This window comes from Triturus cristatus, chromosome 2_1, assembly GCF_964204655.1.
Source record: "Triturus cristatus chromosome 2_1, aTriCri1.1, whole genome shotgun sequence".
NCBI classification, from domain to species: domain Eukaryota; kingdom Metazoa; phylum Chordata; class Amphibia; order Caudata; family Salamandridae; genus Triturus; species Triturus cristatus.
This window is the reverse complement of record NC_140581.1, coordinates 194,326,078-194,342,417: the sequence shown is the minus strand read 5'-3', so window position 1 is coordinate 194,342,417 and position 16,340 is coordinate 194,326,078.

Sequence of the window (16,340 nt, the reverse complement as noted above, 5' to 3'; positions counted from 1 at the left end):
TATGGTCTCCAAAATGCACTCACAAACCTCTAGCCGTAGATCGCTGTCTCTGCTATTTTTACTGTATAGTGATCTCTATACAGTGGTGCCTGGGGATTTTGCTTGTTTCACATTACAATGGAAGATGCGTATGGTCTGTAGGTTGGAGATCCTGTAAGGAGGGGGGCATAGAGCTGTTAGGATAATTGGAGAAATTCAGGGACCTAAATTCAAAAGCCAATTTGCAGAGTGGAGGATAGGAGAGTTTGGGAAGGGGGCCTCAGGGACGCCTCCTCCCTGAAAAATAAGTAATAAAATCTTGCAGCGGGCCCTGGCCCACTCTCGGGTTGGAATCAAGGTAGGCGGTGGAGCCCCACATGCTCTGTTCCTCGCAAAGAGGTCAAAGCTCACCATCCTTAAACAAACGTAATGTTCAGGCAACGGTGATCCGGACAAAGTGGTCCCAGAATCTCAACCCCTCGACACAGAAGCAAAAGGATTACCTACGGGGTGCTCACCTGCCCCTACCTACCCCCGTGCCAGAGTCTGGGGAGGGCATGTGCATCCTGTTCCAAGCCTCCTGCCCTCTGGCAAAAGACAGAAGACTCTCTGTTCCCACACACTGAAGTCAGTGCGAGCAAGAACTGAATAGATGCCAGCTTCCTTAGGGGCTTCCTGGGACCCCTAGATGTCAGCTTCCTTAGGGGCTTCCTGGGACCCCAATGGCACAGACCATGTGCAGGTGTCCCATGTGGGACCGGGCACCTACAAACGAACCTTTTTAAACAAGCATTAAAAATGCACTCGGTCTCGACTTTTATTAAGTTAGTCATTTGCTTTGCTATACAATACCATTAGCAAAGCAAATGGCTTTAACTTAATCAAAGGCGAGACCTATTGCATTTTCAATGCTTGTTTTGGACTGCAGTGAGACCAGGCACATTGATGTGCGCATCGTTACACTTCTCACTAGTGGAGAAGTTACAGCATGCCAGGTGAGCACATCGATGTGCACAAGCTCACACTGTTCACTTCTCACTAGTGGAAAAGTTACGGCATGACGTCATGCCAGGTGAGCGTTGTAGGGAAAGAATCATTTTCTCTCTGGATTTCCCTTCTCTTTTTGAAACTCAGGAGCAGCAGCATTGTTGTGGTGTCACCAGGGCTGTAAGTAGAAGTTTTTTCAATATTATATACAAGCCATAGTTACTGCTTATTTATCTTATGCAAGTAACAACCATTGACAAAGCCAATAGTCCTGACTGGTTGTAGGTATGATGTTACTTGTAGTATCATATATATGGATGCAATGACAGAAACAGTCAAATATAAGTCGGGCAACACTATGCTAAGCACAGATGTTTAGCTTATGTGTTTTTAATCCACATCCTTAATTACATTGACCACGCCCCTTTGAGAGACCCCCTAGATTTTTCATCCCACTTAAGGCCCTGCACAATGTAACTAAGTGCTTACAAGCAGCATGAATCTGAATTCAACTACATACTGAAACGTGCAGAAGGGAAAGCAAGCAGCAGCATGGGCAAGCCAACCAGCACAGCGTGTAGGTCGAAAAGTATTTCAAAACCTCATTAGCTTCTGTGCTGTATTTACCTTGCAGCCTCAACTGGCCCTCTTCAATCACCTCGTTGCAGCACCCCTTCCAAGCCAATGAATAAAGCGGCTGGGTTGCAGCCCATGCACGAGCACACCAGTACCTGTTGTTATTCAGTTCATCTTGTGCTGCCTAAGTTTAAAAGCTACGCGCATCTCCTGCCCTGGACGTATACTTCTGGTGCACTAACCCAACACGCCACACTAGCCCACACCCTGCATAAAGAAATCACATCTGTCAAGCGCACCTCTCACCCCACGATGCACAGATTCACTCGAGCTGCACAAAGCAATGGGCTCCCACTGACGGTCAAACGTGAAGCAGTTTTTAACAAGACTTGAGAGCTGCTGAAAATGTAAATGTAATGAAAATAAATTACCGTAATGCCAATCCTAGGTCAGAGTTATAAAACACAAATTTGGAAGCATGTTCAGTAGTATTTACTAGCAGCAGCGAAAGACAAGAACATACCGATACAGCTGCCTGTGGAGGCTTTCTGTAATGTAGACAGCGTGCTCAGCATAACAGAGGAGGGTCACTTTGCGACATTCTTTAATCAGTGCCCCTTGAAGCGTGGCTCTTAGTTGAAAGCACGTTGGGACTAGGGCCGCTGATAGGTGGGGGCTGGAGGGCAAAGTATTCAGGAGAACAAGCTGGCTCTGTGGAGCCAACAGGGGGAGGGAAAGTGAAAGCCGAGATGCACGCGCTGTGTAACGCGAGCCTCTGGGGACAGGAGATGTGCACGCGTACGGAGTGCACATCTCCTGTCTGTTCGCATGCACATCTTCTGTCCGCGCGTGCCACCTCTTTTCTCCCTTCGCTAGAGAAACCGGCAACAATAGATCTCGCCAAGGCGCGAGACCTATTGGCTATGACAATGCTTCAGGCCGGCCCTAATCTCAGCAGGGTGACCTTCAGGCAAATGCTGGTCCAGCATCACCTGATATCAATTGTTGCTACCCCAGTCCAAACTAGTACCACAACGGTAGCTTTCTCGATACTATGTACAGTAGTATTGTTTATACCGTGAGAAGGGCTCTCAAGTTACTTAGACGAGAATCCCCCATTGCATAGATCTGACGTGCCTTCCAGCCACCCCGAGGCTACCAGGAACCCTTCCCTTAGCCTAGCGGCTTGCTCGCTTATCTCAAGTTCCCCTGTCTCAGAAAGAGCTGACATTTTTTGTTGCTCGTTGCGGTTTTCAGTACACTCCGTTGTACACTACAGCCAAACGAGCACATTGACTGCTGCACCGTTCACCCTGACTCAGTTTTATAGGTGGTGACACCTCCGCTCTCCCGCCTGATTCACAGCACTGCAACGGCAACCACACGTACCTTCTGCAACTCATCCTTTCCGCGCGGAGACCATATTTCCGCCGATCCATATTTGATGCTCCAAAATCCACCACCCTACCGCCGTGCCTCGTCATCAGCTATGAAGGAGCCTGTATCCCATGACGGAAGTGGAAGCTCTTTCCACTCTTAGACTTCCTATTTTTCACCAGCACACGCCCCGTGGTTGCCAGAGGTACAGTTCACATATATTTCTGCATTTCAGTTTTCACAGACGAAGCATCATGGCATCCTCAGCTACTGTCTTTTTTATGAAGACAATGAAACAGTAGGCACAGTTAAAAACAAGGAAAAAACGCACGCAAAAAAAAAGCGCTCGCCAGTCAGCCACTGTTTATTTTGCATTGCGCTGCCACTTTAAGCGCGATGCAAAAATAAACATGCGGCCTGCTTTCCTTCTGCCATGAAAGGTTTCTTGTCTTTATGGGGCCATGTGTTTGAAACACATGGCCCCATAAAGATAAGAAAAGCTTTTACCACAAACGTAAACCAAGCAAGCCAGTCCAACTGGGACGGCTCTAAAAGAGAAAACTGTACGTCACTGGAAGCTCTTTTCCAATGGCTGGCCACGGTTTAGCATAAACGGTGACGCCAGCCAATGGAAAAGAGGGGCGGGGCTTAAACCCCGCTAGTGAAATCTACCCTAGCTCATTAAATCTCGCCAGCGAGACTGCGCATGTCTGCGAAGCCTACGCCTGGCGAGACCTAAAAAGTAACAAACTGACAAACAGTGCGGCACGAGGTACCTTTAGCAGCTGGGAAGGCGCTCATCATTTATTCATTCTTCTCCGAGGACCGCCCCATAATGCCCTGCAAGGCTAAGAAACGTGCTAATTTTGTTTTTTTATGGTGCCCCCTGGAGGGATGGAGACCAACCACCATGATTAAGAAGCGGATTGGCTGCAAGAGGGAAGCAGCCCCTTTTTGGATCAACACCTGAAACTGACCTTATGTTTCTGGGGTCATATTAACCTTAGATTTTTTCTTCATTATTTAAAGCATTCTTATGGCTGGAACTTTTGTGCTGTAGCCACAGACTACAGTGATTTCTAGTAGGTAGTTCTATAACTGCGTTTTGTGTGGTTGAAAGGTGTGGTAAAAAGGTGTGTAAAAGAAATACACATACAGGTTATGCTGATTGCAAATGCTTTATTAACCATATATTGCTGATAGGGGTTTTGGTAAACTGTAAAATGCCTTATTGGTATTAATGATGGAATTTAAACATGGTTAATGATTAAAGTGATATAATGGTTGTTGATAGAATATGGATTATTTTTCTTTTAATGTGGTCAACTTTTGACAAAGTCAGCAGGCTTGCTTTACATATTGATAAGCTGACCCCTTGACAAAGCCTATAGTCCTGTTCTGTTTAAAGTGGCACCTCTCTATATTGTGATGTTCTATCTAGTTTAGGTGGGGAGGTACTGAGAGTTTGGGGGTCAAAGTGATTTCAGAGTGTCATCAATGTATTTCAAAATGCCTGATGTATACATTTGTAAACAAATGCATAGTGTTTAGAAGAGCGTTTGTAAATATGTACTTTTCATTTTCTAGAGAAAAAGCACTGACTGGACAATCCTTTTTGAGTGTTATTATTGCATTAACCTTGAAATCAAGGAGAGGGGGCTCTGTAAACCAAGGGGATAGAGCTCCCAATAACCATAAACTTAAAAGAAAGGATTCCCTTTGGTCAAGATCTATGCAGCAACATTCATGCCTCAAATATAACCACACTCATATCCACCAACAAACATCGCTTCACAACCCACTCAAAATGTATCAAAGCAGTTATATAATAACAAATTATATGAAAAATATATATATTTTAATGAGTAAAAAACCTGTCTATATATTCAAATTATTATCATGACAGTATATTCAAATTCAAATTCAAATTAAAAAATTCTTTATTTCGGCCAATTTGGCCATAAAAGAGTACAGAGTAAAACACAAAGGGGAAGAAGGGGGGAAGGGAAGGCAAGTAACATTTCAAATACATTTATATACACATGGCAATATTTTCGTACAGGCAAAAATACCCTCTCATCTGTAAAATATTTAAAAATACGTCAGGTTCCAAACACTCATTTCATAAACATTAAGGGTAGCAATCAATATCGATTAATTTACGCCGCTTGCACCACATAGCTAGCAAAAATTTTTGAAAGTGCAAAAACAATAGGGCTCGATGTACTGGTTTTAAAAATTCTAAAAGCATTCAGGCAATGTTTAAAACCCAGATTTCTGCACAATGGTATCAACCAATATTTTCTTGGTTTGGTATATGCTGGACAAAAGAAGAGAACATGAAGCTCATCTTCTAAGTCGCAGCTGCAGCCCGGGCAAGACTTATTAGAGGAGGCCGTCCACTTGCTTGTGACGGCCTTGAGGGGTAAAGTGCCATGTCGCCATTGGATAAAAAGTTTACGCGCTAAAATCGGGAAGACAACATCCATGAAGTCCTGGAAATAATAAGAATTTTTGAATTCTAAAAAAGAATTAGTGAGGGAACCCAGATTAGGGGCCGTGATTAAAAGTTCCAGCTTTTGCCCTTTATAAATTTTTGTAAACATCTTTCGTGATATCCGACCACATGCCCCATCTAGATCTTCCCACATGGATTGTAGTCCTAGACTTAGAAGTTCACGCTTAATGAACGCAAGCCAGGGGATTTTGCTTACACAATTAAAACTAAGGATCTGTTTAAGTTCGTCCCTATAGTTTAAAAGATCTGGAGTGGTCCATAGTCTGTGCCAGAACCTTAGGAGCTTTACTGCTAGCTCATTTGCAATAGGCGTCAGTCCCAGGTCTAACCTCAACGGTGTTAATGGAGTACTCTGAGGAAGCGATAGTAATCGCCTTGCAAATTTGGACTCAACTTTAGTGATTTCAGGGGCAGCACAGTGACCCCAAAGCTCACCCCCATAGAGTGCAGCTGCCCTTGCTTGCATCTTATGGACCTCCAGGGCGGGACTCACTGGTCTAAAGCTTGATGAGTTGGAAACCTTTGAGATAGCACCCGACAACTGTGAAAGTCTCATGTGGGATTTGGCCTTTTGCGGACCCCATGACAAATTTTCATGAATTACAACACCCAGGTACTGGAAGGTCATAACCCTTTCCAGACATACATCGCCCAGTGATGGATTTGCGCGAGTATACACTGGCAGGTTAAAAATCCTGAATTTTGTCTTGTCAGCGTTGATCTCAAGGCCTCTACTCCGACAGAAGTCCCCAAAGCCATTCAATATCCTCTGAATCCCCATGGGAGATTTGGAGAGTAGGAGGGTGTCGTCCGCGAACATAATCGCCGGCACCCTCCTACCAGCCAGCCTTGGTGCGTCATTGTCAGGGACACTGTCCAGATGTGAGATTACCCCGTTGACATAAAGGCAGAACAGGGTCGGTGCTAAGACACAACCCTGTCTCACCCTCCTGCCAACGGGGAACCTTGGTGACAGCGTCCCATTCTTGCCACAGCGAACCTGGGCGAAGTTCCCCTCATGCAATCTCATGAGTAGCACTAGAATCTGATGCGGGAGGCCCAGATCCTTTAGGACAGCCCACAGTTTCCCCCTAGGAACTAGGGCAAACGCGGACCGGAGGTCCACGAAGACCATATAGAGGCTGCCACCCTCTACCTTTACCGTCTTCCAATACAGTAGGATCAATCTGAAGATTTGGTCCATAGTGGACGTATTCCTTCTGAATCCCGCCTGGAAGTGGCTCAGTACGTCGTGATCCTCCATCCACGTCAACAAATGGTCCAGGACCACTCTTGCAAATATTTTTAGTTGAACGTCGATTAAGCTGATTGGCCTGTAGTTGACTGGGAGCAGAGGTGACCCCTTCTTAAATATCGGGACTATCTCTGCCCCCAGCCAAGTACTGGGAATTTCCATGCCTCTCGAGATAGCGTTAAATACGACAAGGAGATAGGGGCCCCAGATTTCAGGTTGATGTCTAAAAAGATCCCCTGGTAATTTATCAAGTCCCGGGGCCTTTCCCCGCTGAAAGTTTACCTATTGCACTTATCACCTCCCCCAAGGTAAACTCCAGGGGCTCCTGCTGATCTTCTGGGACTTGTGAGTCGGGCAAACTACACAACGCGGCTTCCCCCCTATATAAACCTTTAAAATGGGCCTCCCATGCTGATGCCACAATATTCGGTTCTATAGCAGATTTTGGGTCACCCGAACCATGGTTAACAAGTGACCAAAATCTGCGTGCATCTTTTGTGTCCAGGGCTAGCTTTAGGTTCATCCACTTTTCCATATCCCATTCTTTTCTTGCATGCCCCATAACCTCCTTGTACTGCAATCTGCAATCTCGGATCGCCATTTTGCTGTGCCCTGCCTTAATTGCTGTAACAAGATTGCTCTTTGCTCTCCTGCATACTGAATTATACCAGGATGAGGCAGGTTGTCTGGGCCTTCTTGTGGGTGCCTGGGGGTAGAAGACTTCAGCCAGGTTATTGGCCAAATCTGAATGGATTGCACTAAGTTCTCCGTTGAAGTCACCGGGAGCATCTTGGGAGGTTAGAATTTCGACCTCCAGGAGTCGTGATAGAACTATATTGTAGACTTTAGCTAAGTTCTCTTCTGAACCTACTATTCTCCCCCACTTTACCCTAAGCCTGTTACTTGATAAGATCAGACCAGTATCCTCATCATCTCCTCCTGCATTAAGTGAGTCTGTTTCTTGTTGCCCTGGATTCACCAACTCCAGGCGTAACGCGTTGTGGTCACTATCTGCCCTCTCAACTACCCTAAAATCAATGAGCATCGACCACATCCGGGTTTCCACCATGATGTAATCGATTCGGGACTCTTGCCCCTTCTTGTTATAGGTGCATACTGACGGGCTATCGGACGCTGAACGGCCATTACAAGCCCTAAGGGAATTATTTAATGCAAGGGCTGTGATCTGAGTAGCCAATGGGACCACACCTTAGGGCGTGGGGACTGACATTGGGGGATTGCCCAATAGTCGTCCTCTCCCATAGGCGCGCCTTCGCTGCTTCCAAAAAAAGGCTCATATTGGCAATCCACATCCCCTGCCACCAAAAGCGTAGAATCCCCTGGCAATGTACTCAGGAATTGGGATAGATCATCAATTGTGGATGACTCAAGCCCTATCCGAACTGGCCACGAGTAAACATTCACAACCGCCAGTCCATACCCATTTGGCCATTTAAGCACTAAACACTGCACATCCTCTGAATGAGTGGGCATATTTTCCACCACGCAACCCAAGTGAAGAGCAACCCATATAGCCAATCCCCCAGAAGGTCTTCCTTTCCCTCCCCACCTTGCAGGTACATGATAAGTGGCAAATCCCACTCTTGAGTGTTCCTCCCTGGCCCAAGTCTCCTGAAACAAACATAAATCCATCTGGTCTACCAGGGCACGCCACTCTGTGCAATGTAGCTTGTTTGTTATACCCGCCCCGTTCCAGGACAGTATTTTAATTGATGTCAGTACCGTGGCTGCTTTGGTTACCGCAGCACTTCCTAGTGTTTCACCTACACTCTGTGGCCCACAATCAGGTTGAGCTTGGTGCTGTAGCACCACACTTTCTTGAGTCACAAGCCCCTCTGCCATTTTAGGTACCCAGGTCTGGATAATTGGAAACGCTCTTTCTGGACCACCCTCAGATTCTTCTGAACCTTCAGTAGTCTTTTTGGGTCCTTAGTCTGGGAATTGCCCACCCTCAGCTCCTTATCCGCATGAAGTCAGTCCACCATTTCAAGGGAACTAAACCTATTATGGTTCACAGGGTAGTTTTGGGTGATTAGGTCTCTGTGGCCGCCCCTGTTCACCCTTTGACCCCGCCTTTGCATCACCAGTGACCAATCCGATGCGCAAACTGGCGTTACAGGTCGAGGGTAAAAGAAGGATAGGGGATAGGGTTTGATCCTTGAGCCTGCACTGTCATGAGTCCAATTGCAAATTGCAAAACAGTTTAAAAACATATAAATCCTAGACACAATTCTTAATAAATATCCAAAAAGGAGAATAAACACAGACAATCTACTTTGTCATATAAGCGTTAATTTGGATCTACTATAAACAGCAGAGGGCATGGGTCTTAATTCCCTGTCTCTAGCTGACTGCTGAATTATCCAAATTTAATAAAAAAGCTGGGCGAATATTGCATGCCAGCGAATGGTGATTGCTAGCCCACATTACCTCCCTTTGGGTAGACTTTGGACTGCTCTGCTTTGCTACAATGGGGTGCTTGGGTCCCAGTAAGAATAAATTGTAGACCTATTACTTGTGCAAGACTCACATACTGCACAAATAATAACCCAACATCTTACACCGGGGCTTTTTAGATGATCCGGTGTCATGAGGAGTAATGTCTATAATTAAATAATTAGAATTTTAACAAAATAATATTGAGATAAAGGGTGAGAGCCATGAGAAAAACTGCATATAAAACGGCACCTTTTTTGAGACATTTGCATGGCCCACCGTTCATGAGTGACTATGACATTATTCCTCCATAATGAATGGCTGTTGACACACTTGGATATTAAACTCATGACTCCAGCTTGTCAGCAGTAAAAAGTCAGAGAATTTCAATCTAATATCATAATATCAGTTGACTTCATTGTTGCATAGGAATAGAGATTAGTTTAGAGAATGTTGTGTCGTACTTTAGAATTTGGGACCGCGTAGGAGGCAGGGCCCTACCCCTGTCTATCCCGGTATTAGCGAACCGTGAATGGTCAATGCGGTATGTACAAGTGCTTTGTGTAACGTTTTAGCTATGAATGCACTATGTATACGTTATTATACATTGACTCCGTGGGTTCCATCTTAGAATGGTGGCCATCTTATGGTTGCCCTCACATAGGCTCCATATCATGAAGCAAATACGGGCCTTTTAGAGCACATGTGCTTTCCTCTGACTTTTCTGTGACCTGGGCAGCTTGGCTCCGCTGCCCCAGGTCAGTCCGGTCTCACGAGCTCCCCGTCCTCTGGCCACCTGTGATTAGCATCAGGGTTTGACACACCATAAAGGCTTTTCAACCTACACGAGCCTCCAGCTAATCTCTTTCACACCTGACTGTTCCTGCTTTATGGCTTGTTTTCCAAACAGGAGATGCTCATGTTTATTGGGGCCTATCGATATCTGATGTGGGATCTGAGCCTTGCTGGGTAAATAATTGCGGGCTGGCTTAACTGGAATGTGGGATGGTCATCATGACTCTGCCTTTTCGTTTGAAATGTATACATATGAATGACCATGCCATAAAACAAGGAATGTATGCCTGAAGCAGGATATTTTGTATTTAAGGAGAAGCCCGTTTCTGTAACTTTAAGCAGTCTCCTGAGAACATACACGCTGTTGTACTTCTAGGATACCTGTGATTGGTCTGCAGCCAATAAACTGATCTTTGACTTCACCCAGAAGACTCTGTGTTTCTGTAGGTCTGAAACAGGAAGAACCCGAAGTCATAGGGTGTGTTCCCCTGCACCGCTGGGCTTAAAATTCCCAGTACTTCAGTTGGCGCCCAACTCGGGACGATTTCAGCGGTACCGGTCCAAGCCAGAGGTTCGTGAGGAGCTTCGTGTGGAAATTCTGGAGGAAGGCCGCCACTTCATCGACCCCTGCATGTCGACGTGGTCCGAAAGTCTTTTCTGCGAGCTTCTCCACGTCCCGACGGCTACGAAGGACTGCTGCCCTGATTAATCGCCCTGTTTTGGACCCTTGACGATTTTGGTATAGCGAAACAATCGAGAGAGTCTTCTGGTGACGCCATTGATCATCGATATTCAGTTAAGTATAAGTGGAGCGTCTCCCAGTTTGAATTTGGTATCCTTCGGGATTATTTTGATTTGGAGTTTGCAAACCCCAAAGCCAGAGGACTCGTGTATTCACGAGACTATCGTAATCGATAATCCTTTGAAGTTTGGAACTAGACTAGTGAGCGAAGATGCCTGGTGCTAGTGTATTCGGAAGATTATTTTGTTTGGGTTGTGGAAGGGATTTCCAGTTAGAGGATTCATGTCCGGTTCCTCCAATTGGAACTCCAACTTATGAGCTTTATGTAAAACATGGCGTGGGCCCCATTGCATATAATGAAGTATGGATCCGATACACCAGAAAGGACGGTGTTTTAAAATGGCCCCAAAATGGTAGTTTCGATACAGATATCTTAGATAATTTGGAAGTGAAATTGTTTAAAAAGAAAGCCCGGCCGGCAATGTTTGATTCTTTCCGCCTATGGCGAAAGGAAGCCAAACAGAAGGAAATTAAGCTAGCGAAAAGGAATAAGAGAGAAAGAGGTATGTCAGTGATGCAAGCAGCTGTGCAATTTAAAGATAATGAGGAGGAACAAATGAATGAGCAATTGCACAGACAGCGCAAACTAGGGATTGATAAATGTTACCCTGTTTTGTCACCCCTTGTGCAAGATGAGACAAAAGAGAAAGAGAAAGATTCCCTAATGTCCCATTTGTTAAGTTCGCCACCCCCGTATGCGCAAAATGCCACCGCAACTCCACAGCTTGTAAATGTGCAGCCTCCAGTGAATATGCCGCAAGCCTTCCCACAGCCACCAGCTCCTCCTCAGCTGGCTCCTATCCCTGCAGTGCAGCCCTCTCTAGGGCCGCCAGTTTTGTTACCTGTTACCCCCGCGCTTCCTGCGACTTTGTCTAGCACGCCAGCGGCTTCCCCTGGCGCTCCTTCTTACACTACCCAGGTACCTGTATCTGACTCCGCTTTTCTTCCCTCTGTTTATCCCCCGTTCTCGCCTCAACTTCTCCTTCAGCACGACAACGACTAGCTAATGTAGTTACTAGTTTAATGTCGCCTCTCTTTGGGTCATCTAGTGCGACTCCTGGCTTACAGCGTAAGCAATTGCGCAGTCAGCTGCCTGATTCTGAAGAGAAAAAGACATTAGATCATATGGCGCGTAGGTGGATTATTTTTTCTTCACTCTATTATGTGGAGTCAGTTGTTGACGTTTTTCACCAATGGGATGCCCCGAAACAGAGGTATGTGTTCGAGAAAATGTGTGAAATCCTCTGTGAGGAATTGGATGATCATGGTAGAGATCCAAACCCGCAGGAGTTGTGTCGAGTGAAATTCGATTTTGGAAAAGGTACGATTGTGGGACCCGATGTAAATAGAGCAGTTGCGATCTTATTATCCTCGAGGAATGATGATTGTCAACAGTCGTTGTTTGAACAAGATTTCCCTGTGGGGAGAAAGGGAAAAGCGCGACAATACCCTATGAGAGAAGTCCCTCCGGTATGGAAGGAAGCTGTTGTGGCTAATGCCGCTAATGGTATTGCTGCTATGCCAGCTCATTTTCAGCGTGTTTGGGTGCATGTCCCTTGGAAACGATCTGAAGTAATAGCGCTTAAACAGACATTGCCTGACCCCCGTAAAAACCCTGCAGGATATTATAAGGAGTTATCACAAACTGCAGGATCATATATCATGAATCTAGATGACATTGATATGTTGTTTGGAAATGTTGTTCCACAGCCTTTGTGGGGGTCAATTCGTAATGTAGATCACGATGCAGAACTAGGTGCTACATGGGCTAATATTATTGCCGCAGACACTAGACAAGTTGGTGGTGCAAAACCTGAGCCTCTGGTAGCAGAACTCCCTGGCAGAATTATTACATATATGAAAACTTTAATGCCCGCGATGCGCGTAAATTGGGATAAACTATCCGCATGTAAGCAGAAGAAAGATGAGACAGTGTCCGATTTCTTTACCAGGTTTGAAGAAACGTTTATCGACCACAGTGGTCAAGACATGAGCACTGAAGGTGGCCAACGGTTATTTGTTGATAAATTTGTGCAGAATCTACTTCCCGAGTTGTGTAAAAAATTAAAAGACTCAGAAAGTTCTTGGGCTGTTTCCTCTTCAGCGCAAATACTGGCTACTGCACAGTATTATGAAAATAGAGACAAAGATGAGAAGGATAGAACAGATAAGAAAACGAAAGAACTGAAAACAAAGGTCCTCTTACAGCAGGCTTATCCACCACGTGGAGGACAGAATAACTATAGGCAAACCCAAGATATCTATCAGCAACCCCAACAGGTTCAGAATAATCAGCAAATGAATGGGTATTATCAACCACGAATCCCTGTAGGTCCCAACCAATGTTCATATTGCAAAGAGGAGGGTCATTTTAAATATAGTTGCCCTAAATTAATGCAGCGCAACAGTAATGCGTATGGCGCAAGAGGTAGAGGTGGTCAGCAAGATCCTAGAGGCAGAGGGCGTGGAAATGCTCCCCAGAACGCGCGTCCTCTTCCGCCTCAAAATACCATAAATAGCTTTGATCAGCAAGCCAACGCGACTGGTAATACAGCTCAATACTACAATAATGATTATTATGCAGAAGACGACAATGTAGAAGATAATGATTACTAGGACAGCCGTAGACAGAGAGAGGGAGTTGTTTCAGTGCCAGTGGATCAGAGCGGACCTTATGTTAAAGTAACTACAGCAAATGTAACGGAGCCCTTTCTGCTGGACACTGGTGCTGCAAAGAGTTCAATTATGCATTCAAAACTCCCTGGCGCGCCTTTGTCTGGCGAAATGAATGTTTCAGTAGGTTTTTCTGGCGCCCCAGTTAGGAACCCGATTTCCAGTCCTATGTCACTTTCTGTTGGACCTTGCGAGTTAGAAGCACCCCTCATCCTAACGACAGGTTGCGGTGAAAATTTGCTAGGATTAGATTTGCTAAAAAGATTGCATGCGACGCTATATTGTTCTCCCTCAGGAGCACAACTTACATTAGGCAAGAAAGTGATTTCCCCAATGTATTTGTCTAAAAATGCAATGCCACCTGAATTGTCATCCCTTCCGGATGTCCTTTGGGCTACTGGTCCCAATGATGTGGGACTTTTGGAAATACCACCATATGTGGTCACTTAAAAAGCCAATGTCAGATTGCCACGCATTCCCCAGTACAAGATCTCCAATGAAGGTCAGAAAGCGTTTTTTAGCAATTGTCAGCGATTTGATTAAAAAGGGTGTAATTGAAGAGACAAAAGGCAACGTTTGCAATAGTCCTGTTTTACCTGTCTTAAAACGAACGGACCCTTCACAGCCACCTGTTTACAGATTTGTGATTGATCTTAGAGAGGTTAATAAGATTGTTGTGCCACAGTTTCCAGTTGTCCCTGATATAACTGCCTTGTTAACCATGATTCCAGCCTCCGCTGCATGGTTCTCAGTGATCGATTTAAAGAATGCTTTCTTTAGCATCCCAATTGCAGAGGAGAGCAGAGACATTTTTGGCTTTAGTTTAGGAGGCCGAAGCTTCCGCTTTAAACGCGCTCCCCAGGGCTACTGTGAAAGTCCATCAATATACAGTCAGGCTTTAAAAGCGCAGCTTGATGCACTTGTTTTACCTAGTGGCGCTATCCTTATTCAGTATGTTGACGATTTACTAATCGCCGCGGATACTGAAAAGATTTACAAAAACGCTACCTTGTCATTGTTGCGTCATTTGTCTGCCTTCCATCACAAAGTGTCTCTCTCAAAGCTGCAATATTGTCGACAAGAAGTGACCTACTTAGGTCATCTCTTATCGAAGGAGGGAAGGAAACTGACCCCAGAACGAATTCAAGCCATTGCACAGTTGAGTGTGCCAAGAACACAGAGAGAAGTGCGTGCTTTCTTGGGCATTACTTCATACTGTAGGCATTGGATTCCTAATTTTTCCTTGCTGGCAAAACCTTTGTTAGCATTAACATGCAAAGACACACCGAATCCTATTCCATGGTCTGAAGAGTGTCAGAAAAGTTTTTGGGAATTGCTCAATGCATTGTGTTCAGCTCATGTGTTGGGTACCCCTGACTACAGCAAGCCTTTTACATTGTATGTTCATGAAAAAGATGGTTGCGCATTATCAGTGTTAACACAGCCTTTTGGCGATAGACCGCGTCCATGCGCGTATTTTTCGTCAACCTTGGACCCGGTAGCGAGGACATTGCCAAGTTGTCTGAGAGCCACAGCCGCCGCAGCTATGTCTATTCGACAGTCTGCTTGCCTAGTAATGGATAATAGATTGATTGTTATGGTTCCACATGCTGTGGACACATTGTTAAACAGGACCAAGACACAACACTTAACTAGTGCGCGATTATCCGGATATGAGCTGACACTGTTAGCAAACCATATACACATAAAGAGATGCAACACGTTGAATCCAGCTACATTATTACCAGTTCCAGCAGACCTAGATGAGATTGAGCAACATGATTGTCTGTTCAGAACAGAAGAAGAGACGAAAGGAAGAGTAGATCTTAAAGATACTCCCCTGACTGAGTGTGATGGTACCTTATAGGTGGATGGTTCGTGTTTCAAGCTTCCGAATGGTGATACGACTGCTGCATATGCTATCACGACTTTGCACACGATTGTGGAAACTGCACGTGTGCCACAAAATTTGGCTCCAGCAGCAGAATTGATTGCCCTTACGAGAGCATGCGTACTGTCTGAAGGAATGAAAGTGAACATATATACGGATAGCCAGTACGCCTTTGGCGTGGCTCATAGTTTTGGGCGATTGTGGAAAGAACGTGGGTTCCTGACTTCACATGGAGCTAAGATTCAGAATGGCAAGTTGGTGAATGATCTCCTTGAGTCACTGACCCTACCGTTACAAGTTGCGATTATGAAATGCAGTGCGCACAAGCAAATCACTGATGATGTTGGTCGTGGTAATGCGTTTGCTGATGAAGTCGCGAAAGAAACAGCAAAAGACGTGAAGACTCGAATGTATGTTGCAGGCCCTGCAAGATGGATTGGTGATGTTGGAATGTGTGAAAACACAATAGAGAGTGTGAAGTCCCTTCAAGCTGAAGCCACAGAGAAAGAGTTGAGCAAGTGGAGAGAAAGTACGGGTAAGTTGGATGAGAATGGTTGTTGGATTTATTTGTCAGAACATAGGCGATGGTTGATACCTGATGCATATGTGCTTCCAGTGGTTACTATGGCACATGGAATAGCACATATCAGTATGAAAGGAATCTGTAAGTTGTTGGCTCCAGTATGGCAGAATGCTGGAATTCCCAAGTGTGCAGAGAATGTGGTCAAGAATTGTATGGTATGCTTGAAGTACAACCCTGGTAGGGGAACCCCAACTCCAGCTGGTCATTTTGCGCCTCCATCATATCCATTTGAAGTTTTGCAGCTAGATTTTATCCACATGGAAAGGTGCAACAACCTGAAATATGTATTGGTGGTTGTTTGCGCTTTCTCAAAATGGATAGAAGCCTATCCCCTAAAGGACAACACTGCTCTATCCACAGCCAAAGCCCTTGTGAAGGAATTTTTCCCTAGGTTTGGAATGCCAAGAATGGTGTGGAGTGACAATGGGAGTGAGTTTGTGGATCAAG